This window comes from Haliotis asinina, chromosome 10 (genome assembly GCF_037392515.1).
Source record: "Haliotis asinina isolate JCU_RB_2024 chromosome 10, JCU_Hal_asi_v2, whole genome shotgun sequence".
Taxonomy (NCBI): domain Eukaryota; kingdom Metazoa; phylum Mollusca; class Gastropoda; order Lepetellida; family Haliotidae; genus Haliotis; species Haliotis asinina.
This window is the reverse complement of record NC_090289.1, coordinates 4,485,696-4,493,057: the sequence shown is the minus strand read 5'-3', so window position 1 is coordinate 4,493,057 and position 7,362 is coordinate 4,485,696. Positions and strand designations below refer to the sequence as shown.

General features: G+C 42.6%; 1 long non-coding RNA gene across 1 annotated transcript; it reads right to left on the bottom strand.

Moving 5' to 3' along the window:
- Positions 1-3,003: 3,003 nt before the first annotated feature.
- LOC137298119 (uncharacterized) lies at positions 3,004-6,654 on the bottom strand. The gene is made up of 4 exons (XR_010957718.1): positions 6,550-6,654; positions 6,416-6,441; positions 4,738-4,793; positions 3,004-3,761 (listed from the first exon to the last, which is right to left on the bottom strand). It is a non-coding gene; the product is annotated as an uncharacterized lncRNA (long non-coding RNA).
- Positions 6,655-7,362: the final 708 nt, after the last annotated feature.

Sequence of the window (7,362 nt, the reverse complement as noted above, 5' to 3'; positions counted from 1 at the left end):
TAGCTATTGATGGGATAAACACATACGCGTATGGACATGAAAAAATTTGAGGCTATTTACTACAGCCCGCGTGGGTACTGGAAAGGAGCTAGCGCAGTAGATAAGCTAGCTAAAATAGCGCGAGTACCCCCGGAGGAAGCCAAAGCGTGGCTTGAAAAACAAGCCCTGTGGCAGATCTATTTGCCGGCACCACGCTACGTGCCTAGAAGGAGGTTCGGTATTAACATACCTAATAGCGTTCACCAGGCAGACCTACTGTTCCTACCCCACGACAAGAGGTACAAGTATACCTTAACCGTAGTGGACGTAGCCAGTCGTTACAAGGAAGCCGAACCCTTGACCACGAAAGATTCGGCTCAGGTAGCCAGAGGATTCGAACGCATATACAAACGCAGTCCGCTGACGTGGCCAACAGAGCTGCAAGTTGACCCGGACGGGAGTTCATGGGTGCCGTGTCACAACTGCTAGCCAAACACGATACAAAGGTCAGGCGTGGCACGGCCGGAGCCCATCGCAGCCAAGCCATAGTTGAGAGATTTAATAGGACTTTGGCTGAGCGCTTGTTCGGCCATCAGTATGCTAGGGAGATGGCCACCGCTGGAAAACGATCGACTGAATGGGTCACGAGGTTACCCAAGGTGGTGTCGGCAATCAACCATGAAGTCACCCGTCTCACCGGTAAGAAACCGGCAGACGCTATCAAACTAAAATCAATAGTTGCAGAGTCGGCCGCTCCATTGTGTGGGAAGGAGAAACAGATACCAGATAGGGCCCTAGTGAGGTATCTATACCAGCCAGGGGAACACGAGGGTGATAGCCGTAAGCGGGCCACCGATCCTATATGGTCAGTCAAAACTTACAACATAGATAAAGTGGATATGAAAGCCGACGAACCTAACTTGTACTACTTGAGGGATGGGCCGGGTAGGGGATTTGTAAGAGAAGAATTATTGATCGTACCGTACGGCACAGTGTTACCTCCAACACACGTTAAGTAGTAGGGGTAATAGTAGCAAGATCTAAGGGCCCAACCAAAGCCTTATTTAGTAAATAAGGCTTTGTAGAGACTTTTCTTGAAAGTGTTTTAGAACTGTCATTCCCTATACTACTCCCCTGACGCAAGATCGTTTTCCGGCGTGAAAACATTCTCTCTGATTCCCCGAGTTCAAGTGACGTCCATCCTTTGGTTCCCAGTCTCCAACCTGCCCATGATCTTGAGGATTGGCCACAACAATACGTGGCATTAATCACTTACGTGCAACACAGCGGTCAACCACTGCCTGACCGTCCCGGGGTAGAATAGGCCCTCAGCAACCCATGCTTGCCATAAAAGACGACTATGCTTGTCGTAAGAGGCGACCAACGGGATCGGATGGTCAGGCTTGCTGACTTGGTTGAAACATGTCATCGGTTCTCAATTGCGCAGATCGATGCTCATGTTGTTGATCACTTGACTGTCTGGTCCAGACTAGATCATTTACAGACCGCCGCCATATAGCTGGAATATTGCTGAGTGCGGCGAAAAGCTTAACTCACTCGCTCACTGCCTGACCAGATTCTACGGGACACAGGTCGTTGAGACATAGCTGCATTGAAGATCGCGGTGTGAAGCCAACAGAGATATAACCATCCTTGAAGGTTATGGGACTGATTATGGTCCACTGTTTTCGAGGACACGCTCAGACAGGGGCAGACACAGCTTTTTTAAGAAAGGCAGGTGCACAAACTGTGCGAAATAGCCACCAACTCGCCAGCCAACGGATAGTAAAATCCTAGTCGGGCCAGTACATTTCTCCAGTGTTCATTGTATTAGCAGCTTCATGATCTAACGCGTGTCCACATTGTAACTTCGGGCTAGCGAATTACTCTGCGGTAACTATCAGGCACAGCTAGTATGACTAGATAGCAGGACACTGATGTGTGCGTACATGGTCGACACAAAACACTACACTCAGAGGATACTTTACCACCACACTGCCTTTCATCACCAGCATGCTGGATCGTGGTTCATGTTCATGCGCTGACCACTACGACTTTTTACACGCAGATTCCATACACCAGACATTGCTGGCATTCCTCAAAAGCGACATAAACCCATTCACACTCGTGCTGTTCTTGACCTCGAAACTAGACGAGGATACACAGATATGCACAAATCGGCAAAAATCGGCAAACTGCTGAGCATACCGTAACGGAAGTGTCAAATACATTTTCCCAAAAGATGAGTTTATGTGCTGCTATTGCTGAACAGGCTTCCTGGAGTATGATTGCCTCATAAATGAGCAGTGAAGAAATAAGTTAGCTATTTAGTGGAGTAACTAAACAAGTAGGGAGTCTTCACTTACACCGAAAGGTTGTCGGCACTTTACCAGCTTAACAAAAAACCGTAACGCCTATTAAATGTTTCAAACACCAATGTGTTAATGAAAGAGCAAAGTAAACACCGAGAAAAGGTGTGTGTGTGTGCCGGTTGAATATGCACTTCAGTGAATATTTTTAAGCCGTATTGTAAACAGACAAGCGCTCTATTTGTGTTGATTCAATGATGAGTGCAATGTATTTTGCAACCTTAAGCTTGTCAATCTGTGAAGCCTAAAATATCCAAATCTGTACGTGTGTCTCCGACACAATAAAAAGAAAACTTAGATGGAGAGCCAAGCATTGAAGCTTTCAGTCAAGTCTAAGTACAGGGTGTTCAGGTGTTCATCCATTGCTGTTGAGTCAGACAGGACAGTGCATGAACTCATCCTAATTTCGACCAGGTTAACTAAATGGCTGATCTTTGACTTCTGAAGCACATTGCACAATACCCCCATTGCGGTGGATATAAAGACCTATTTTTCACGTACAAACCTTTCTTTGGACTGTGGAAATGGGCATTTTCATCTTAAATGGAAAAAAATAACCTAAACAACCCCCTCCCCGACAATACCTTGTTATCTTGCTCTAAAACCTGTGTACCTTGAGAAAATTGGTCAGTTAAGTAAACAGAACGAGAGAAACTGCACAGATTTAACATTTATTTTAGTTGGGATCTGTACATTGTTTATTTTTCCCTGATGCAACCATACACACTTGCTACAGTGATGAATAACATTCACACAACAGAGTTCCAAACAGTGAACAGAGGGGGTGTGTCGTGCCTGCCAGTCACACAACCAACACGCACTGACATTCATCATCATCATCATCATCATCATCATCATGGTGTACCCCTCCATCCACCAAGCCCCTGGCCTACAAGCTTAAGTGTCTCCTTGGCAACTGGGGCCTATGCAGAACCTGGGGAGTCACCCCTATGCTCTTACACCTGGGACTGATGATACTGTCCTACACAAGCACAATCAATCCATGCTCCTTCAGAGCCCATCTCCTACTGACTATCTCATTCTCTGGCCCCGTACCTACAGAGACGTGTTGTTGCTGTTGCTACTGCTGCTGTTGCTGGGGTAATGTTAGTCACTTGCAGGACAGGAGCCAGTGCTGGACCTGTGCAATATCTGCACACGCCACAACACCAAGATGCAAAACCTGGAGAATGTCCACGCTTTAACATAATCTTCTTCCTCTTATTCTCTTCTTCTTGTCCTCTCTTGCTGCCCTGCTCCATTCAAGGTGGAGACAGAAGCTGATATGATAGTCTGGTGGTGCTAGTCTGGAACTCAGTGGTGCAACTTGCCATGAATGAAGGTTGATGCTGGATGGGATACCGACGCAAGTCTGTACAGTCATCAGGGCAGGATGTGGGCATCTACTTTGATCTGAAACATTGATAAGAAATCCAATACTGAGTGGTTGAAACAATGGATAAATTTCAGTGACAAACTATGCAATTTCCGACACCCTCTGTCAATACTTGGGTTTGCGTACACAAAGTTCTTCCATCCCAGTTAAATATACTACCCATCAAAAGTTTAAGACTCGCTAAAATCATATACAAAATGACAAGGTAACATGGAAGATAAATTGGTTACCTAACTTGGGTGAACCAACTGCAAACCTTATGCAGATGAAATGCATGAGGATCATGCATCAAGTTGTGCAAATATGGTGCAAGTGATCAACTGCATTTTGGTGTAAAGTCTTGTTAATTCACCAATTTTCACTTTTTACTGAACTCAAGACTATCTTTTCAACATTACAAACTTGTTATAAAATAGGTATGTTCATGTAAACAGTACTATTAGACAGTATCAAATATTTTTGCAAAATCTAATTTATACTGAGAAAGGTGTCTACATTTACACTAGTGAGCAAACTTTTGATGGGTAGTTTAGACGGTTTGGAGTGCAATCATGACCCACATGTTGCTTGTGGGCAGATTTAAGTTCAAGAAAGTAACAATTTTGATCAACATGTGTTAGTTTTAACGAATATCAAGCAATGGGAACACTTCTAGCCATAAGGGCATCGTCATACAGCTTTCTAAATGTGGACAGTTCTCACCAACGTGACTGTAGTAATGGGCCCTTAGAGAGGTTCATTTGCTGAATTAAACAAGTCTTGACAATGGCTGCATCCCAGCTATGTGATTGCAGCTTATCAACTGTTTTGACAAAATAGCAGTTGATTTAGTGAAGAATTCCAAGCAAAGATATAGCACAAAGCTAAAACAGACTAATTCATGATGTCTCAAAACGTATACGAAAATGTGGTTACACAGGGACCTCTTATCCAGAAATCCATATAAGACCCCATTCTCTTCAAAATGTGTCAGTCAAAACACGAAGTCCATACCTTGCCCTCATCTTTCTCCTTTTACGCTTGAGCCTTCGCATGCGCTTCTTTCTCCACTGCAATTGGAAGTGAGAAACATAAAACACCCAACTAAGACCGTCCTATGGAAACCATACTAATTTACTAGCAAACAGATTTGTAGACATGACATCTCAGTTTAGCATTGAAATCACAGATAATCATTCCGCTGAATTGCCATCATTGATGTCATTTCATTCCATAGATTCAAATGCAAGAAAAGGCACTGAATTTAATACCTTATAAGCCCCCAAATGTCTCATTTCAAGATATTTCTGAATGATTAATCATTATGTACAATATCTTACTAGGATACATACAGCTCATTGAAATATTGACAAATATCGTCTCAACCTAATACGAACACTTTCAGAGCCCCATGAACACTTCCTATGTATCACCTCATACTACTGGGTCATCCATTACAAAGAGGCTGCATCAAGAACTCCACACCAAGCTACATGCAGGGATAAGCGTCGGTACAAGTTAAAACACTGAAGATGAAAATGAGCTAGGGACCTTTTCCCTCAGATTTACACGCTTCACACGAATGAGTTAAATTTGGACATCGAGATTGAGTGATTCCAGTTGAGCAAATGGTTTCAATCACTGTTGGCAGAGCAGACACATTTATTACCTAAACATACTGCAAGCCGCTTGGGTATAGGACGTACTTTCAAATCACTGTCGGAAGAGTAGACACATTCATTATCTAACCATACTGCAATCCAATTATCTCTTTGTCGGTGGATGGTGAGTGTTTCATTAATTACTTTGTCAGTGACCCACCTCATCCTTCTCCACTTCTAAGTCTCGGCTTTTATGCTCAGTTGATCATACTTACCCCTAAGGTAAGGTTTGAATTTCATCATGTATACCTTATATATATTTTTTTTAATTTCACAAAAGTAAAACTAAGAAATGTTCACTTGGTGCTGTTTTCGCCATAACATTTGTAGCCGTTTTCGCCAAGGCGAGGTGCCATTATGTGCAAATGGTGCCGTTTTCGCCAGGGGCCGTTCTGCTATGGTGACGTTTTAGCCTGATCTAAGATACTGTTTCACCTACTTCCCTGTTTGCAAGTACAAAGATCTCAGCAATTCGGTTTGATTTCATTAGAAATCATAACGAGGAGATACCATCACAGATCTTCTACACTCCCTGGGTTGTGCTTGATGCACTATGAAACAAAATTTACCACAGTATCGGTGCTTTCATCAAACACCTTTGGTCGTCATTTACGAAGTTATCTGCAATATTTCTTTGCTAAGACAGTACAGCTAAGTGCAGCAGCCTGTTCCTCTGCGAAACTACGCCAAAAATCACATTTTCCTCAAAATGTAGATTACAACTGATAGAAACTGGATGTTTGATCGCAAAACTCTATGGATTGGGGAGGCATTTAACGACATGTGGAGTCGCAGTCTGACCATTTGTCTAACGCTCTACAAACTGTTCCGGGAATACTGCATGGGGCCTACTGCATTGTTCAGAAAGCAATGCAAGAGAGTGATTGATTCGTGATCTTAATTACCTAACCAAAACCAGTTCACACTGTACTGTGTTAAGGCAGACCGCTTGTGACAACTGCGATTCTAACCTCGTGTTGACAAATTTCTAAAAGAACTTCAGTCATCTCAAATGATTGAAAATAAATTACCTTGGCTCTCATCGTGGAAGAGAAGTCTGAAAAGACATAAATTATTGACTTTATTCACATGTCATAACAAATTAATGCAAGATTGACAAGATAATATACGGATTGGTAGACGAAATCTCCACAAGACATGCTACCTTCTCAGATGCTGCTAAGGAAAGAGGAAGTGACGTAGCGGATTTTCTCGGCGTGCGAGATATATACTGCATTCGTCACAACTACTATTATATGCTATAGACAATGAAACTGATAAAGGACGCAGCAAGATAAAACATGATGATGACATAAATGCACCCGTCTTATAGATTTCCTAATGTTTCCATGTGTTTACGTCGAGGGGAAGCTAAAGTACAGGCGAAAACGGCACTTCGTCAGTAATGTTACGGAATCATATTTTCATGTGTTATTTTACTGCTTCTTGAAGGATGAGGACTACATTTATGGATATTCAATTTCTTCATTCTGCTACGTTTCGAGGTAGCTTCTAATGTCGAATGTCGAGCAAGTGAAGAAACGTTGCCCATACAGAATAAAGAGGCTGTATATATAATATATTTCTCACCCTTCATGTACCCAGTATCTAGAATGCCAATCAAAGAAGTTTACTGCTTCTTGCCTACTCTATGACAGTTTATTGACATCGCACAGCAGATTGTGACTAACAACGCATCTTAAAACTGGTGATACTAGTTGAATTATTTCATATGATTTTTAAGTTTTTCATCTTTCCTCCACAGGTGCCTCTTTCGCCAAATTCTGGCATCAAGGTATATACTGTCAGTAACGGTGCCTTAAAACTATTACTTAAGATACATATAGCGTTCACTAACATGAACGCTGTTCGTTTGTGAACGCTACGTATCTTATCTATAACACTATACGCATAAGAGGCGACTAACAGGAACTGGTGGTCAGGATCACTGCCATCGTTGGCACATGTCATCGGTTTC